This window comes from Nerophis lumbriciformis, linkage group LG02 (assembly GCF_033978685.3).
Source record: "Nerophis lumbriciformis linkage group LG02, RoL_Nlum_v2.1, whole genome shotgun sequence".
NCBI lineage: Eukaryota > Metazoa > Chordata > Actinopteri > Syngnathiformes > Syngnathidae > Nerophis > Nerophis lumbriciformis.
Window position 1 is genome coordinate 7982501 of NC_084549.2, and position 21583 is coordinate 8004083.

The following is a 21583-nucleotide window of genomic DNA, read 5'->3' on the forward strand; positions in this document are numbered from 1 at the left end:
TATATATATATATAAAATATTGGAAAAAAAATCCCATCTTACATATATATATATATATATATATATATACACATATATATATACACATATATATATACATTTTTTATTTATATATATATATATATATATATATATATATATATATATATATATATATATATGTATATACACACCCCTTTAAAAAAATGTTTGGTCACGCCATGTAAATTGAGTGTTTTTGGCAGTTTTATGGATGTTTTTTAAGGGGAAAAAGGACTTTCCATTACTCGCATTTTTAACTGCCTCGTGCTAGCAGTTTTTCCCTTTTTAAAATGTACAGAAAAGAGAAAATGCATGTTCTTGTCTCACATAAGGATTATCAATCATGAGCAAAATTCCAAAAAGACTGCAGTTCCCATTCAAATAAAGGCGGGGACGACGCGGCTCAGATGGCACAGTGCGGCCGTGCCAGCAACTTGAGTGTTCCGGGTTCGATTCCAGCATCTGCCGTCCTCGTCACGGCCGTCGTGTCCTTGGGCAAGACACTTCACCCACCTTTCTCCCAGTGCCGCTCACTCTGGCATATGAATTTGTTTGGCGTAGGCGCAATTTGGCAGCCACGTTATCGTCACCCTGCCCCGGGGCAGCTGTGGCTACCAACGTGTGGATGTGGCGCGGATGAACGAAGGCTTCTCAGTTCTCTGTGAAGCGCTTTGGGTGTCTCGGAAAGCGCTCTGTGATTCGAGTCCATTATTATTATTATTAAAGTTCAGCATATTAGTTGAGGGGAAAAGGTAAAGACTTTGCATTATTAAATTCATAGTCTGACATACTGCCAATCGATATATTTGACTGCTGAGTGACATTTCTGCATGAGAAATCATCCTGGGTGTAAAAAAGCTTTTAGTGCGGTAAATACAGAGTGCTGCAATGTCATGCGTGTCCTGCAAAAGGGGCGGAGGGTCAATCTGGCCATTCAAAACAAAAACATCCATAAATCCTCCAACCATCATGCGCTTTATCCTGACCGTGGGCCCACTACACACGCACGCATCTAAAATACACATTTTATGGTGCGGAAACAACAAATTATTCCTGAGTTATTTAACACACACTGAGATGTATCTGAACGTTCATAACACATTGGAACAATCATTTGTCCCAACAACACAAATAGCACCTTCTTAATACAGGCCTCAAATTTGAACTTTTTAAGGTCAAGGCAAGTGTTGCCTTAAAGGAGGTCACCAAGGCAAGTTACATATATATATATATATATATATATATATATATATATATATATATATATATATATATATATATATATATATATATATATATATATATATATACACACACACACACATATATATATATATATATATATATATATCTATATAAACTAATATATACACATATATATATATATATATATATATATATATATATATATATATATATATATATATATATATACATATATATATATATATGTATATATGTATATATATATACACATATATATATATATATATATATATATATATAAACTGTACAAACTATATATGTATAAACTGTTTTTTTTAAATTTATTATTAATATAAACTTGTCAGCTTTTATCTCTATTTTTGAAAACCAACAAAGCATGTAACTGTCGAAAGAAACCTGATTGCCCCCTCAACGGGGGATGCTTACAAACATCAGTTGTCTACCAATCTAAGGTAATACGCAAGGACATTAACACATCCGACACATATGTAGGATTAACCGAGGGTGAATTCAAAACCAGATGGAACAACCACAAGGCTTCTTTCAGGAACAAAAACCTGCGAAATACCACAGAACTCAGCAAACACATTCGGGACCTCAAAGACAATAATGTTGAATATTCAATAACATGGCAAATTCTTGCATCCAGCACACCTTACAATAGTGGTAATAAAAGATGCAACCTATGCTTGAAAGAGAAACTGTTTATTATCTACCGTCCAGACCTGTCATCCCTCAACAAGCGCAGCGAAATTGTAACAACATGCCGCCATAGACGGAAACACCTCCTAGGTAACACATGAACCAATCACCACGCCCCTAGGCCAGCCTGTACCCACCCACTCTGTGCCCTATATAAACCATGGTATGCGAATGCTCCCATTAAAATCTCCTGACGATTGAGGGTACCCCCCTCATGAAACAGGCCTGTAGAGATGAAGTAGTCTTGTGATTTTTTTCCCCACACATACATATATTGCGCTCTACTACGATATCGAGCACTATTTTTTGGATAACCTTATTAAGACATATATATATATATATATATATATATATATATAAACTGTACAAACTATATATGTATAAACTGTTTTTATTTATTTATTATTAATATAAACTTTTCAGCTTTTATATCTATTTTTGATAGAGGGAGGTATTTTTTTTAATGTTTTTTTATTTTTATTTTTTAAGTTATGTACATTTATTATATACACAGATCCATTAAGAGTTTAAACAGAAATATGTCATATACGAAATAACTATACACAATAACACATTAACAACGTGCTATGTCACATGAATGTTTTTTGACGTAATACCTTTGTGACATGAAAAAAAACACAAGTAATATAAAAAAAAACATGGCGTTTACTTTTTGATATCAAAATAAAACACAAAGCAGTTTGGCTAATGAAGATGAAGTCCAATAAACAAGCTTTGTTGTTCTCCAACAACGCCTCCTTGTAGTTCAGTACAACAGTTTGAACAAAAATGAAGAGGAGCGTCACCTCTCACATCGAATACACAATCCTCACAGCCTTTGTTCAGTTCGATGAGATTACAAAACATTTTAGCTAGCATTGATGTTATTTGAACACTGATAAAGTTTGCAGTTAAATAAAGGATGAGTAAACATACAAAGGCTACAAAGGCGGACACGCGCGAATTTTCAGGACTTATGCAGATCCTAAATACAGATCAGCAGGTACCAGAAGGTAAGAAAAGTTGCTTTTGCATAATATTGCGAAACAAAACACCAGATAATATGTCTTACCTTATACACACACCATAATAATACTCTTATGTTGAAGCACAGTACAATCCATCAAGCGGAGCGGCTTCATAGCTTACCAAATTCCTACTAAAACATTTTGATAGATTTTTGAGCGCCGTGTGTAATGTTCTATATTTTCAATGGAACATATACAATTTTGGTGTTGTTTACTTGAGTCATATTGTAGTCTACACGTGTCTCTTATGTTTGACTGCCATCTACTGGTCACACTTATCATTTCATAATGAACCAAATGAAATAGCTTCGAGGTCGGTAAGCACGACCAAAATTATTCTGTACATTATGGCGCACAGTCGAGTTTTAAGACAATGAAAGGATTTTAAGTGCGGCATTAAAGTCTGAAAAATACAGTACATAAATGTGGTGTCAAAAAAAAAAAGCTTTCGTAATAAAGACAAAAAGTTAACCTCCAAATAAACGGCTCGTTTGGAGGAAGTACAAAAGAAGGCAAGATTGTTCTGTAGATTTCGAGACTTGTCCAGATCCCAAATACAAACCCTGTTTCCATATGAGTTGGGAAATGGTGTTAGATGTAAATATAAACGGAATACAATGATTTGCAAATCATTTTCAACCCATATTCAGTTGAATATGCTACAAAGACAACATATTTGATGTTCAAACTGATAAACATTTTTTTGGTGTGCAAATAATCATTAACTTTAGAATTTGATGCCAGCAACACGTGACAAAGAAGTTGTGAAAGGTGGCAATAAATACCGATAAAGTTGAGGAATGCTCATCAAACACTTATTTGGAACATCCCACAGGTGAGCAGGCAAATTGGGAACGGGTGGGTGCCATGATTGGGTATAAAAGTAGATTCCATGAAATGCTCAGTCATTCACAAACAAGGATGGGGCGAGGGTCACCACTTTGTCAACACATGCGTGAGCAAATTGTTGAACAGTTTAAGAAAAACCTTTCTCAACCAGCTATTGCAAGGAATTTAGGGATTTCCCCATCTACGGTCCGTAATATCATCAAAGGGTTCAGAGAATCTGGAGACATCACTGCATGTAAGCAGCTAAGCCCGTGACATTCGATCCCTCAGGCTGTACTGCATCAACAAGCGACATCAGTGTGTAAAGGATATCACCACATGGGCTCAGGAACACTTCAGAAACCCGCTGTCAGTAACTACAGTTGGTCGCTACATCTGTAAGTGCAAGTTAAAACTCTCCTATGCAAGGCGAAAACCGTTTATCAACAACACCCAGAAACGCCGTCGGCTTCGCTGGGCCTGAGCTCATCTAAGATGGACTGATACAAAGTGGAAAAGTGTTCTGTGGTCTGACGAGTCCACATTTCAAATTGTTTTTTGGAAACTGTGGACGTCGTGTCCTCCGGACCAAAGAGGAAACGAACCATCTGGATTGTTATAGGCGCAAAGTTGAAAAGCCAGCATGTGTGATGGTATGGGGGTGTATTAGTGCCCAAGACATGGGTAACTTACACATCTGTGAAGGCGCCATTAATGCTGAAAGGTACATACAGGTTTTGGAGCAACATATGTTGCCATCCAAGCAACGTTACCATGGACGCCCCTGCTTATTTCAGCAAGACAATGCCAAGCCACGTGTTACATCAACGTGGCTTCATAGTAAAAGAGTGCGGGTACTAGACTGGCCTGCCTGTAGTCCAGACCTGTGTCCCATTGAACATGTGTGGCGCATTATGAAGCCTAAAATAGCACAACGGAGACCCCCGGACTGTTGAACAACTTAAGCTGTACATCAAGCAAGAATGGGAAAGAATTCCACCTGAGAAGCTTCAAAAATGTGTCTCCTCAGTTCCCAAACGTTTACTGAGTGTTGTTAAAAGGAAAGGCCATGTAACACAGTGGTGAACATGCCCTTTCCCAACTACTTTGGCACGTGTTGCAGCCATGAAATTCCAAGTTAATTATTATTTGCAAAAAAATAAATAAAGTTTATGAGTTTGAACATCAAATATCTTGTCTTTGTAGTGCATTAAATTGAATATGGGTTGAAAAGGATTTGCAAATCATTGTATTCCGTTTATATTTACATCTAACACAAATTCCCAACTCGTATGGAAACAGGGTTTGTACACAAAATAGCTAAAAAAAAATAAAAGTTGCATTGTTATATGTCCCCTTTAAATTAGTGTGACGGCAGATTTTTGGATGTGAAGCCTTCAGGCGACTCACACGGGCAAAACAAACAAACAAACAAAAAGGTATTTGACAAAAGGCACAGCATTTGTGGAAAAAGAGGGACAAGAGGGCCAAATCTGTCACCCAGAAACCCCCGAGGCTAAAGAAACCTTCACTGATGGCTGTAATGAAAATGTTCCCTCGTTCTTCCCCCCCCCCCCTTTAGCTCCGCTCGCCATCCTCTCCTTCTTCCCTCCTCGCTCTGCGGGCCGACCCCAGGGACCGTGCTCCTCTGACAGCGGGTTATTCATTTTGAGACCTACCTATAAGACTCCCCGAGAAAAGTCCAGAGAGTCTATTAGCACAGCAGGGAGGAGTGACGGCACAAACAAGTGGAGGGGAGGCTTTAAAATTTGAAACTCAGTGGAGTAGAAAGTCACATAAACTCATTTTTTGGGGGGAGTTTCAAACCCCTAAATCAAGATCATCCATGAATCAGCTGATTCCGATCTTCAAAAAAAACAGAAACTACTCGATTTCATGCATGGGATTAGTGGAATGAAACACATGTCAAACTACAGCTGAAGGGGATTAATGTCAAGATACAACTTTATTCAATCTATATTTTTGCCTTACCCTTCTATGCATCCCCTCCCTTAACCCCCTTTTCCTGATTCTATGGTACCGTTATCTCTTTTTGACACCATTACATTGTGTCTGCCGGGACAGATAAGGGAATAAAGGACATAAGGGAGATAAGACTAAGATAAAGGTAAGGGTTTTTCTTTTTTTTTTTCTTCTGCAAAAAGCCTTGTTTTTAACCATCGACGCTGCAATTTGGTTACACAAAGAAAAAAGTGAAAATGGAAATCGAGTTGTCTAACGCTCACTGCAGGGGCCGAACATCGAAATGTGGACGTTTTGTGCGAAAGTGTCTCCGCAGGTTATATTTCTTTGAAATTGCGTTTACTTATTTGTGAAGTAAACACATCGGCTTTCACACTGCTTCCCGCCCTGGCTACTCGTTTCCAGCGTGTGCAGCTAGTTAACAGTGTGGGAAAAAAAAGAAGCTCTAGTTTTTGTTGGGGATTGATGTTCCTTCTTTTGAGTTTTTTTTTCTTTCCTTAGTTTTCTTTCATTACACTTCTTCCTTCTTTTAGGTTTGTAAAACTGAAAATATAAACTTAAAATAAGCATAACAAAAGTATTAAGTCGATTGCGTAAATAATGTACATTGTATATTTTACATAAATAATGTCCATTGTGTATTTTACATAAATAATGTCCACTGTATATTTTACATAAATAATGTCCATTGTATATTTTACATAACTAATGTCCACTAAATGTTTTACATAAATAATGTCCATGGTATATTTTACATAAATAATGTCCATTGTATATTTTACATAAATAATGTCCGCTGTGTATTTTACATAAATAATGTCCACTGTACATTTTACATAAATTATGTCCACTGTACATTTTACATAAATAATGTCCGCTGTGTATTTTACATAAATAATGTCCACTGTACATTTTACATAAATAATGTCCGCTGTATATTTTACATAAATAATGCCCATTGTATATTTTACATAAATAATGTCCACTAAATAATGTCCATTATATATTTTACATAAATAATGTCCACTGTATATTTTACATAAATAATGTGCACTGTATATTTTACATAAATAATGTCCATTGTATATTTTACATGAATAATGTCCACTGTATATTTTACAGAAATTATGTCCACTGTATGTTTTACATGAATAATGTCCACTTTATATTTTACAGAAATCATGTCTATTGTATATTTTACATAAATAATGTCCACTGTATATTTTACATGAATAATGTCCACTGTATATTTTACATACATAATGTTCACTGTATATTTTACATGAATTATGTCTATTGTATATTTTACAGAAATAATGTCCATTGTATATTTTACATAAATAATGTCCACTGAATATTTTAAATAAATAATGTCCACTGTATATTTTACATAAATAATGTTCACTGTATATTTTACATGAATTATGTATATTGTATATTTTACATAAATAATGCCTATTGTATATTTTACATAAATAATGGCCATTGTATATGTTACATAAATAATTCCCATTGCATATTTCACATAAATAATGTCCATTGTATATTTTACATAAATAAGGTCCACTGTATATTTTACATAAATAATTTAAATTGTATATTTTACATACATAATGTCCATTGCATATTTTACAAAAAATATGTCTAATGTATATTTCACAGAAATAATGTCCATTGTATATTTTACATAAATAATGTCCATTGCAAATTTTACAAAAATAATGTCCATTGTCTATTTTACATAAATAATGTCCATTGTCTATTTTACATAATGTCCATTGTATATTTTACATAAATAAGGTCCACTGTATATTTTACATAAATAATTTAAATTGTATATTTTACATAAATAATGTCCATTGCATATTTTACAAAAATTATGTCTAATGTATATTTCACAGAAATAATGTCCATTGTATATTTTACATAAATAATGTCCATTGCAAATTTTACAAAAATGATGTCTAATGTATATTTTACAGAAATAATGTCCATTGTATATTTTACATAAACAATGTCCATTGTACATTTTACATAGATAATGGCCATTGTATATTTTACATGAATAATGTCCACTTTATATTGTACATAAATAATGTCCACTGTATATTTTACACAAATAATGTCCATTGTATATTTTACATAAATAATGTCCATTGCATATTTTACATAAATAATGTCCACTGTATATTTTATATTAAAAATGTCCATTGTACAGTTTACATAAATTGTGTGCAATGTATATTTTACATAAATAATGTCCACTGTATATTTTACAGAAATAATGTCTGTTGTATATTTTACAGAAATAATGTCCACTATATGTTTTACATAAATAATGTCCATGGCATATTTTACATACATAATGTCCAATGTATATTTTACATAACTAATGTCCACTAAATGTTTTATATAAATAATGTCCATTTTCTATTTTACATAAATAATATCCATTGTATATTTTAAATAAATAATGTGCAATGTATATTTTTCATAAATAATGCCCACTGTATATTTTACATAAATAATGTCCATTGTATATTTTACATAAATAATGTCCACTGAATATTTTGCATAAATAATGTCCAATGTATATTTCACATAAATAATGTCCACTGTATATTTTGCATAAATAATGTCCAATGTATATTTCACATAAATAATGTCCATTGTATATTTGACATAAATAATGTCCATTGTATTTTTTTACATAAATTGTGTCCACTATGTTTTACATAAATAATGTCCGTTGTATATTTTACATAAATAATGTCCATTGTATATTTTACATAAATGTCCATTACATATTTTACGAAAATGATGATTCATGTAAATTTTACATCAATAATGTCCACTGTATAATTTACATAAATAATGCCTATTTTATATTTTACAGAAATTATGTCTATTGTATATTTTACAAAAATGATGTCCATTGTATATTTTACATAAATAATGTCCATTGTACATTTTACATAAATAATGTCCATTGTATATTTTACATAAATAATGTCTACTGTATATTTTACAGAAATAATGTCCATTATATATTACACATAAATAATGTCCACTGTATATTTTACATAATGTCCATTGTATATTTTACAGAAATAATGCCCATTGTATATTTTACATAAATAATGTCCACTGTATATTTTACAAGAATAATGTCCATTGTATATTTTACATAAATAAAATAGAAGGTTTGCGTTAATATATTCACGCAATAAACTACAAATGTTTACAAGGGACAAGCGGTAGAAAATGGTTGAATGGATGGATATTTACACATATAGAAATTACACAACATTCACACGCCAAACATTGATTGTGTCGCCCTCCACTGGTCAAATTTAGCACTACATGTATCAAACGAGGTTTGATTGTTACTCTCAGACAAAAAAACAACACAATCACGAATACAAAAGACATCACAAAGTCAGTAATTTTAATACAAAACAAACTAAATATGTTTATGCACAACATCTAAATGTTTGGTGATGAAGCTTACACGCTGGGATCTCTACCATTGTTGCTGCTTGTCTGGACCATGACTAGGGTAGGTTGTTTGAATTGGGTCATATAAGTGAATGCTGTGCATGCAGTACGTTCCCTGGTCACCGGACTGAGTCACTTACGTTATAAGGACAAATAAGCAAATAAGCACCTATTAGAGAGCTATATATTTACATATAGTATGTAAACACCCGGCCATATTGTTTGTTGAACTGGTGCCGTCTCGCGGGCCAAATGGAAGACACCAGCGGCCGACACCCCTGTTGTATAGTATTCTAGCCAATATTCTATATTGTGCTCAAAGCGTCCAAACTTTTACTAAAATATGGACTTGTGTCGAGGCTGGAACCCGTTATTCATGTTCACATTGTTTCTTGTCGGGATCCCCCGCAAGAACATCCAGAAGCTGCAATACATACAGAATAGTGCTGCTAGGATCCTGATGAGAGTGCGGAAATATGACCATATCACACCAACTCTCAAATCCCTTCGCTGGCTTCCTGTTGAATTCAAAGTCTCCCTACTAACCCACAAAGCTCCGCCGCTCACAGTCTGTGGAACGCTCTCCCTGACCACCTGAGGGCACCACAGACTGTGGATGCTTTTAAAAAAGGCTTAAAAATCCTTCTTTTTAAAAAAAAAGCCTTTTATTTTAAAAATATATTCATACCAGTTTTAGCTATTTGGCTGTTCTAGTTTTTATTTTTATTTTTATTTTTATTATCTTTTTATTTTTTTTAATACACTGTAGCACTTTGAGGTTGTTTACTCAATGTAAATAAAATCTATTATTATTATTATTATTATGCAGAAAAATTGGCTTCAACATACAAACTTGCCTATTTAAGAACCAATTAGGTGCGTATGTGTCCGCACTAGATCTGCATTTTAGAACCTCCTGTATCACTTTATTCAACATACTTAAATAATGAATATTTGGACATCGATTCAGAATTATCCACGCCTCAACGGTGACGCATTTAGAATCGATCCTCATTTCCAACCCTACCTTGTGAGTGTGTTTCAGTGTGTGAACAGTGCTTAAAAAATGTATTACAGCGCAAAATCAAAATATGGGATTACATGTGTATTTCCCAACAAAAAGCACTACACAATTTGACAGATGTTTTAATCTGGCTCTACTCACTGCACGCACATACACACACATGCACACACACACACACACACACATGCACACACACACACATCAGGTCCCTTAATAGCTGCAGGTCATTGTCGAGCTGAACTAAATTCTCCAATAGTTTTTTAACCAAGATGTCCTCGATCCATTACGGTCTTTTCATTCAAATGCACTTAGTGCTTACAGGAGCATTATTAAAAGAGCTGTTTTATAGTTTTCATCCCAGTTTATTCTGACAGAAATGCGGCACCCACACACCACCGCTCTCATGTGTGCTCGATTGCAACAGCAAACAATGTCCACGTATTTAAAGTTCCAGGCATCCCTTGTGGTCCGGATTTTATAATAGTTTATTAGATACGCTCATTAAACCATTAATCAAGTATCTTTTATTTATTTTTTTAATCAAATTGATCGATTAGTTGTTGCAGCCCTAAAGTTCATGATATATAAAATAGGTTTGCTGGACCATGTTAGAAATATACGCCACACTGTGAACCCACACCAAACAAGAATGACAAACACATTTCGGGAGAATATCCACACCGTAACACAACATAAACACAACAGAACAAATACCCAGAATCCTTTGCAGCACTAACTCTTCCGGGACGCTACAAGGTGTGTGTGTGGGGGGGCGGTGTTTGCTGGTAGCGGGGGTGTATTTTGTAGCGTCCCGGAAGAGTTAGTACTGCAAAGGGTTCTGGGTATTTGTTCTGTTGTGTTTATGTCAGTCTACCCCAGGGCAGCTGTGGCTATGAAAGTTGCTTACCACCACCAGGTGTGAATGATTGATGGGTTCTACATGTAAAGCGACTTTGGGTACTTAGAAAAGCGCTATATAAATCCCAGTTATTATTATTATTATTATTATGTTGTGTTACGGTGCGGATGTTCTCCCGAAATGTGTTTGTCATTCTTGTTTGGTGTGGGTTCACAGTGTGGCGTATATTTCTAACAGTGTTAAAGTTGTTGATACGGCCACCCTCAGTGTAACGTGTATCGCTGTTCACATTCACGTGTGTGTGCGTACAGAAGCCGCACATATCTTGTGACTGGGCCGGCACGTTGTTAGAATGGGTGAAAAGCGGACGTGACGACAGCTCGTAGAGGACGTTAAATGCAGTGCCTTTAAGGCACGCCCCCAAGACTGTGGTCCAGGTGGACTACGAGATATAATGACTGATGAACACCTTCGTTCGATAATGAAGGTTGCCTCAGCTCAAAGCCTGAGCCCCGACATTAATTAATTAGCATTCCAAGAAAAGATGTCAGGTATCTGGCTTGGGCACATCAGATTAGATCAGTGTGTTGCAAACTGAGCAGTTTAAAGTCCTGAATGGTTGGTTTATTCTTTATTTTATTTTCAAATGTATTAGCCTGTGGAAAAAGTTAATGTTGATATTTACCTCAGAAGGCTGCAAATAGAAAAGAGGCATTCAATTTTTATTTAAATTGTATTTGATATACCATTGATGTTTTTGAATTATTATTATTATTATTTGAAACTCGATTTTGCATGTCACTCTAAAGTTATATAAGCCTTGCTTGTTCATTATTTAATGCAAAACTTGTTTGGGTCCCTATTAAAAGGTTAATTTGTTCAACCTTGGCCCGCGGCTTTGTTCAGTTTTACATTTTGGCCCACTCTGTATTTGAGTTTGACACCCCTGGTCTAACAAATGATTGCCAAAAAACAATATTATGTCAGCTTGATTTTGAGACCGTCTGCTGGCCAAACATAACCAGAAATCATGATCATAATTAAAGATAAAAGTATTTTTTTTTATTTACTTTCCCTAAATATCTAAAAGTATTCATATTCTCTTCATGTCATTGTGGAGGGAGATGTTGCTGTGAAATCCAATCACCTGCCAGCCGTGTCTCGCCGTCAGCACTGCCACGCCCCCCTGATGGTGCTCTGTCCTCAGCACCGTGGACAGAGGCGGTGACCTTTGCTCCTGCAGGCAGCGCTGACGGCGAGACACAGCTGGCAGGTGATTGGATTTCACAGGTGGTCCGTGGTAATCTAATCATCTGTTGTCTTTAACAGTAAGCGGCCGGGAGCAGGAGGAGAGAGAGAGGATACGGACGTGACTGGAGAAAGACTTTGATAAATATATGTACATTACAACTTTGTTCAACTATATGTCAGTGGTACCGCGAAGAAGCGACTTCCACAGTCATATTATGCTCTTCCAGTGCTGTTGTTCTTAGGTTAGAGTCCGTGCATTGTAAGTGAACAGGCACATACAGTTGATAGACAATTGTGATAGCCACTCAGATCACGAGTTGTTGTCAGTAAGGCCTTCAAGCTGGCCTTTACGCTGTGATTGGATACTGCCTTGGGAGTCCCAAGTGGTTTAAGATCTTTATCAGGATTCTTCTTCCTTGTTCTTTGCAAACACTTTTTGAGTTTGAACAATTTCTAAAAGTGGATCTTTTTAGTGCATGTGTTGGATTTATTTTCTTCATACATTCAATAACTTAGCCGTCAGTGGCCTAGTCGCCGCCGCTCCCAGTCTGTGGAACGCTCTCCCTGACCACCTGAGGGCACCACAGACTGTGGATGCTTTTAAAAATGCTTAAAAACCCTTCTTTTTAGATACTAGTTCTAGCTATTAGGCTGTTCTAGTTTTTATTGGTATTTATTTTTATTATCCTTTTTATTTATTTTTTAATACATTGTAGCACTTTGAGGTTGTTAACTCAATGTAAAGTGCTTTTTACAAATAAAATCTATTATTAATATTATTAATATTATTAGTGGTTAAAGTGTCTACCCTGAGATCGGTAGGTTGTGAGTTCAAACCCCGGCCGAGTCACACCAAAGACTATAAAAATGGGACCCATTACCTAGTCGCCGCCGCCGCTCCCAGTCTGTGGAACGCTCTCCCTGACCACCTGAGGGAAACACAGACTGTGGATGCTTTTAAAAAATGCTTAAAAACCCTTCTTTTTAGATACATGCATACTAGTTCTAGCTATTAGGCTGTTCTAGTTTTTATTTGTATTTATTTTTATTATCTTTTTATGTATTTTTTAATACACTCTAGCACTTTGAGGTTGTTTACTCAATGTAAAGTGCTTTTTACAAATAAAATCTATTATTATTATTATTAATATTATTAGTGGTTAAAGTGTCTACCCTGAGATCGGTAGGTTGTGAGTTCAAACCCCGGCCGAGTCACACCAAAGACTATAAAAATGGGACCCATTACCTAGTCGCCGCCGCTCCCAGTCTGTGGAACGCTCTCCCTGACCACCTGAGGGAAACACAGACTGTGGATACTTTTAAAAAATGCTTAAAAACCCTTCTTTTTAGATACATGCATACTAGTTCTAGCTATTAGGCTGTTCTAGTTTTTATTTGTATTTATTTTTATTATCTTTTTATTTATTTTTTAATACATTGTAGCACTTTGAGGTTGTTTACTCAATGTAAAGTGCTTTTTACAAATAAAATCTATTATTATTATTATTAATATTATTAGTGGTAAAAGTGTCTACCCTGAGATCGGTAGGTTGTGAGTTCAAACCCCGGCCGAGTCACACCAAAGACTATAAAAATGGGACCCATTACCTAGTCGCCGCCGCTCCCAGTCTGTGGAACGCTCTCCCTGACCACCTGAGGGAAGCACAGACTGTGGACACTTTTAAAAAATGCTTAAAAACCCTTCTTTTTAGATACATGTATACTAGTTCTAGCTGTTCTAGTTTTTATTGGTATTTATTTTTATTATCTTTTTATTTATTTTTTAATACATTGTAGCACTTTGAGGTTGTTTACTCAATGTAAAGTGCTTTTTACAAATAAAATCTATTATTATTATTATTAATATTATTAGTGGTGAACGTGTCTACCCTGAGATCGGTAGGTTGTGAGTTCAAACCCCGGCCGAGTCACACCAAAGACTATAAAAATGGGACCCATTACCTAGTCGCCGCCGCTCCCAGTCTGTGGAACGCTCTCCCTGACCACCTGAGGGAAACACAGACTGTGGATACTTTTAAAAAATGCTTAAAAACCCTTCTTTTTAGATACATGCATACTAGTTCTAGCTATTAGGCTGTTCTAGTTTTTATTGGTATTTATTTTTATTATCTTTTTATGTATTTTTTAATACACTCTAGCACTTTGAGGTTGTTTACTCAATGTAAAGTGCTTTTTACAAATAAAATATATTATTATTATTATTAATATTATTAGTGGTTAACGTGTCTACCCTGAGATCGGTAGGTTGTGAGTTCAAACCCCGGCCGAGTCACACCAAAGACTATAAAAATGGGACCCATTACCTAGTCGCCGCCGCTCCCAGTCTGTGGAACGCTCTCCCTGACCACCTGAGGGCACCACAGACTGTGGATGCTTTTAAAAAATGCTTAAAAACCCTTCTTTTTAGATACATGCATACTAGTTCTAGCTATTAGGCTGTTCTAGTTATTATTGGTATTTATTTTTATTATCTTTTTATGTATTTTTTAATACACTCTAGCACTTTGAGGTTGTTTACTCAATGTAAAGTGCTTTTTACAAATAAAATCTATTATTATTATTATTAATATTATTAGTGGTTAAAGTGTCTACCCTGAGATCGGTAGGTTGTGAGTTCAAACCCCGGCCGAGTCACACCAAAGACTATAAAAATGGGACCCATTACCTAGTCGCCACCGCTCCCAGTCTGTGGAACGCTCTCCCTGACCACCTGAGGGCACCACAGACTGTGGATGCTTTTAAAAAATGTTTAAAAACCCTTCTTTTTAGATACATGCATACTAGTTCTAGCTATTAGGCTGTTCTAGTTTTTATTGGTATTTATTTTTATTATCATTTTATTTATTTTTTAATACACTCTAGCACTTTGAGGTTGTTTACACAATGTAAAGTGCTTTTTACAAATAAAATCTATTATTATTTTTATTAATATTATTAGTGGTTAAAGTGTCTACCCTGAGATCGGTAGGTTGTGAGTTCAAACCCCGGCCGAGTCACACCAAAGACTATAAAAATGGGACCCAACACCGCCCTGCTTGGAACTCAGCATCAAGGGTTGGAATTGGGGGTTAAATCACCAAAAATGATTCCCGGGTGCGGCCACCGCTGCTGCCCACTGCTCCCCCTCACATTTCACCACACCTAGTGTGTGTGTGACAATGATTGGTACTTTAACTTTAACTTTAACTTGACAAATCCATAGATTAGCCGCACCTTTGTATAAGCCGCAGGGTTAAAAACAAATAAGAGACCTGGAAATACGGTAACCATGTAGTCAACAATGAGCTGTGTTTTTAATTTTCCCTTTTTAATGCACTTCCAATTATTACTAGAGTTAAAGTACTGTAGCGCTTGTAATTATCACCTGATTGTAATTAGGCTCGGTCCTTTATGCGGTTTTGGCAAACTAACAGCAAAACATTAGCATTCCAAAAATTGAGGCAAAATTAAACACTTACTTTACTCCCGACACCCTTGTGGTTTCTCTGGGACCGCCCAAAACCCCTCCAAAACCAGCAATGCTGACTAAGCATTTGGCACCAACCGGGTTTCATTTCAGCACAACATTGTGTTTTTTCCGATTTTTTTTTTTTTTTTTACGACCATCTCATAGTTCACCAGGATGGATAGAACACTCAGCGTTGTGAGTCTCCGATGCCACCATCTTGCCGGCTGGCAGACTTGTGTGTCTGCCTGCTCGCGGATGTTATTACTACCCCTAAAATATGACACCTGGCTGTGCATGCTTGTGCTTTTTGAGATATGAGCACTGCACACCCTCTGCAAATCCGCCTTACACACTGCTCAAAGGTCTGCAGAATGTGCCGGATATTTGGGGGGGGAAACGAGTTGGCAAGGCTGGGGACAACAATGAGAGTTGAGCTAGGGTTGCAAAAACTGTATTTTTGTTATTATTTTCTTTACTAGGTACAAACCCCGTTTCCATATGAGTTGGGAAATTGTGTTAGATGTAAATATAAACGGAATACAATGATTTGCAAATCCTTTTCAACCCATATTCAATTGAATGCACTACAAAGACAACATATTTGATGTTCAAACTCATAAACTTGATTTTTTTTTGCAAATAATCATTAACAAAGTAGTTGGGAAAGGGCATGTTCACCACTGTGTTACATGGCCTTTCCTTTTAACAACACTCAGTAAACGTTTGGGAACTGAGGAGACACATTTTTGAAGCTTCTCAGGTGGAATTCTTTCCCATTCTTGCTTGATGTACAGCTTAAGTTGTTCAACAGTCCGGGGGTCTCCGTTGTGGTATTTTAGGCTTCACATTTTCAATGGGAGACAGGTCTGGACTACAGGCAGGCCAGTCTAGTACCCGCACTCTTTTACTATGAAGCCAGGTTGATGTAACACGTGGCTTGGCATTGTCTTGCTGAAATAAGCAGGGGCGTCCATGGTAACGTTGCTTGGATGGCAACATATGTTGCTCCAAAACCTGTATGTACCTTTCAGCATTAATGGCGCCTTCACAGATGTGTAAGTTACCCATGTCTTGGGCACTAATACACCCCCATACCATCACAGATGCTGGCTTTTCAACTTTGCGCCTATAACAATCCGGATGGTTCTTTTCCTCTTTGGTCCGGAGGACACGACGTCCACAGTTTCCAAAAAACAATTTGAAATGTGGACTCGTCAGACCACAGAACACTTTTCCACTTTGTATCAGTCCATCTTAGATGAGCTCGGGCCCAGCGAAGCCGACGGCGTATCTGGGTGTTGTTGATCAACGGTTTTCGCCATGTATAGGAGAGTTTTAACTTGCACTTGTAGCGACCAACTGTAGTTACTGACAGTGGTTTTTTTAAGTGTTCCTGAGCCCATGTGGTGATATCCTTTACACACTGATGTCGCTTGTTGATGCAGTACAGCCTGAGGGATCGAAGGTCACGGGCTTAGCTGCTTACGTGCAGTGATTTCTCCAGATTCTCTGAACCCTTTGACGATATTACGGACCGTAGATGGTTAAATCGCTAAATTCCTTGCAATAGCTGGTTGAGAAAGGTTTTTCTTAAACTGTTCAACAATTTGCTCACGCATTTGTTGACAAAGTGGTGACCCTCGCCCCATCCTTGCTCGTGAATGACTGAGCATTTCATGGAATCTACTTTTATACCCAATCATGGCACCCACCTGTTCCCAATTTGCCTGTTCACCTGTGGGATGTTCCAAATAAGTGTTTGATGACTTTATCAGTATGTATTGCCACCTTTCCCAACTTCTTTGTCACGTGTTGCTGGCATCAAATTCTAAAGTTAATGATTATTTGCAAAAAAAACAAACATCAAATATGTTGTCTTTGTAGCATATTCAACTGAATATGGGTTGAAAATGATTTGCAAATCATTGTATTCCGTTTATATTTACATCTAACACAATTTCCCAACTCATATGGAAACGGGGTTTGTATTAGTTATTTGTCCAGGTACGTGGTTATATATACACAGTATATTAGTGACCTCCAAGCATGAGTCAAACTGCAAGAGCAAACAGGTCACTGACTATCTAGGGAATGGTCAAGATGTGTGCTCCCTTAAATATTTACCAAGTAGACCCTGGACAAGCAGTTTTATGACGTCTCGAGATCTGCTCGAGACTGAGAGCATCAGCACATGTCAGGATGAATCATCTAAGGGCCATGAATAAACCATAGCCGAGCCATGCCTTGGAGCTCTCCAAAGTCCCACCCTGTCCGACTCGGTACGTCTCCAGGACGGGTCCACCCGAGAGCTCCCGGGTGTGGGACTTGAGCAACGGTAACACGGCAAGGACGCTCGGAAACGTCAAACCTGGTGAAGAAAAAAAAACTTGAGAAAAGTAGGGCGAAATACCTGATTGGAGTTTGGTTGATGACGCCACATCGCCGCTCGAAGCGAAGGAACGCACCTGTGAAATAAACAGGTGTGTAATCAGGCCTCGGATATTAACTTTTTAAGGTCAAGGCAAGTGTTGCTTTAAAGGAGGGCTCTTATTTAAGGGCACCGAGGCGAACATTGTTTTATTTTGAGGCAGGGGCTCTGAAACATAAATGCATATGTATATATATATATATCTGATTGACAAACACTTTCCCAAAGACAACAACCTAAGAAAAGTATTCAACAAGAACAACATTAAATTGAGCTACAGCTGCATGAACAATATACGACAAATCATCTCAAACCACAACAAAACAATTGCAAATGAGCCGTCGACCCCCAGTCAGAGCGACTCCAAAACCAACAAAGCATGTAACTGTCGAAAGAAACCTGATTGCCCCCTCAACGGGGGGTGCTTACAAACATCAGTTGTCTACCAATCTAAGGTAATACGCAAGGACATTAACACATCCGACACATATGTAGGACTAACCGAGGGTGAATTCAAAACCAGATGGAACAATCACAAGGCTTCTTTCAGGAACAAAAACCTGCGAAATACCACAGAACTCAGCAAACACATTTGGGACCTCAAAGACAATAATGTTGAATATTCAATAACATGGCAAATTCTTGCATCCAGCACACCTTACAATAGTGGTAATAAAAGATGCAACCTATGCTTGAAAGAGAAACTGTTTATTATTTACCGTCCAGACCTGTCATCCCTCAACAAGCGCAGCGAAATTGTAACAACATGCCGCCATAGACGGAAACACCTCCTAGGTAACACATGAGCCAATCACCACGCCCCTAGGCCAGCCTGTACCCACCCACTCTGTGCCCTATATAAACCATGGTATGCGAATGCTCCCATTAAAATCTCCTGATGATTGAGGGTACCCCCCCTCATGAAACAGGCCTGTAGAGATGAAATAGTCTTGTGATTTTTTCCCACACATACATATATATATATATATATATATATATATATATATATATATATATATATATATATATATATATATATATATTAGGGGTGTAACGGTACGTGTATTTGTTTTGAACCGTTTCGGTACGGGGGTTTCGGTTCGGTTCGGAGGTGTACCGAACGAAATCCATCCATCCATCCATCTTCTTCCGCTTATCCGAGGTCGGGTCGCGGGGGCAGCAGCCTAAGCAGGGAAGCCCAGACTTCCCTCTCCCCAACCACTTTGTCCAGCTCTTCCTGTGGGACCCCGAGGCGTTCCCAGGCCAGCCGGGAGACATAGTCTTCCCAACGTGTCCTGGGTCTTCCCCGCGGCCTCCTACCGGTCGGACGTGCCCTAAACACCTCCCGAGGGAGGCGTTCGGGTGGCATCCTGACCAGATGCCCGAACCACCTCATCTGGCTCCTCTCGATGTGGAGGAGCAGCGGCTTTACTTTGAGCTCCCCCCGGATGACAGAGCTTCTCACCCTATCTCTAAGGGAGAGCCCCGCCACCCGGCGGAGGAAACTCATTTCGGCCGCTTGTACCCGTGATCTTGTCCTTTCGGTCATAATCCAAAGCTCATGACCATAGGTGAGGATGGGAACGTAGATCGACCGGTAAATTAAGAGCTTTGCCTTCCGGCTCAGCTCCTTCTTCACCACAACGGATCGATACAGCGTCCGCATTACTGAAGACGCCGCACCGATCCGCCTGTCCATCTCACGATCCACTCTTCCCTCACTCCTGAACAAGACTCCGAGGTACTTGAACTCCTCCACTTGGGGCAAGATCTCCTCCCCAACCCGGAGATGGCACTCCACCCTTTTCCGGGCGAGAACCATGGACTCGGACTTGGAGGTGCTGATTCCCATCCCAGTCGCTTCACACTCGGCTGCGAACCGAACCAGCGAGAGCTGAAGATCCTGGCCAGATGAAGCCATCAGGACCACATCATCTGCAAAAAGCAGAGACCTAATCCTGCAGCCACCAAACCGGATCCCCTCAACGCCTTGACTGCGCCTAGAAATTCTGTCCATAAAAGTTATGAACAGAATGGGTGACAAAGGGCAGCCTTGGCGGAGTCCAACCCTCACTGGAAACGTGTCCGACTTACTACCGGCAATGCGGACCAGGCTCTGGCACTGATCATACAGGGAGCGGACTGCCACAATCAGACAGTCCGATACCCCATACTCTCTGAGCACTCCCCACAGGACTTCCCGAGGGACACGGTCGAATGCCTTCTCCAAGTCCACAAAGCACATGTAGACTGGTTGGGCAAACTCCCATGCACCCTCAAGGACCCTGCCGAGAGTATAGAGCTGGTCCACAGTTCCACGACCAGGCCGAAAACCACACTGTTCCTCCTGAATCCGAGGTTCGACTATCCGGCGTAGCCTCCTCTCGAACGAAATCAGCAGTGCATATTCAGAGCGCATGTAGTCAGTGCTTAGCGTTTTGCAGGTAAGCATCAGGCAGCGGACTCTCCCCAAATTACAAACCCTGTTTCCATGAGTTGGTAAATTGTGTTAGATGTAAATATAAACGGAATACAATGATTTGCAAATCATTTTCAACCCATTTGTAGAGTTTGTAGGTGACGAACCCCAAGATGCAGAAACGGCAGGCTTTGTCCAGGAAAACATGATTTAATTGAACTCTGTAACAAGAAACAAACAAAAAGGTACAAACAAAAGGCGCGCACAAGGCAGAGAACAAACTTGGCTATGAACAGAAACTAGCAAAAAGGCTAAACTATGGACAAGAAACAAAAACACTTACTGTGACACGAATAAACAAAACTCACGTGGCAAGAAACGAGCACATGAGCAGAGTGAACAGAAATAGACAGAGCTATTATAAATGACATCGACAAGTATAAATGATACTGACCTCGACAATCATTAGCGATATTGACAATAATCCAGCAGTGACTGGAGGGCAGGGCAGGTATAAATAGCAGCTGGCTGATTGACACCAGGTGTGGCCAGGTGCCGATCAGCCACAGCTGAGGGGACAGCGCTCAGAGAAACAAACAGGAAACTGAACCAAAATAAGAGTGCTGACAGGAAATAAAACAAACAGAGGAAAAACTAGAACTTAACCAAACTGTCAGGGACATTCCTGACACCCATAATCAGTTGAATATGCTACAAAGACAACATATTTGATGTTCAAACTGATTAACATTTTTTTTTTTTTTGCAAATAATCATTAACTTTAGAATTTGATGCCAGCAACACGTGACAAAGAAGTTGGGAAAGGTGGCAATAAATACTGATAAA

The 21583-nt window shown here is 38.0% G+C and overlaps 1 protein-coding gene across 1 annotated transcript in view; it reads right to left on the reverse strand.

The window, feature by feature from the left end:
* The window catches only part of LOC133580422 (protocadherin-15-like), an 888230-nt gene that overhangs the window by 781263 nt on the left and 85384 nt on the right, over nt 1-21583 (reverse strand). Inside the window, exon 2 of the mRNA XM_061934831.1 lies at nt 18301-18355. The gene's annotated coding sequence lies outside the window, so the exon portion shown is untranslated. The remainder of the gene's footprint in view (nt 1-18300; nt 18356-21583) is intronic.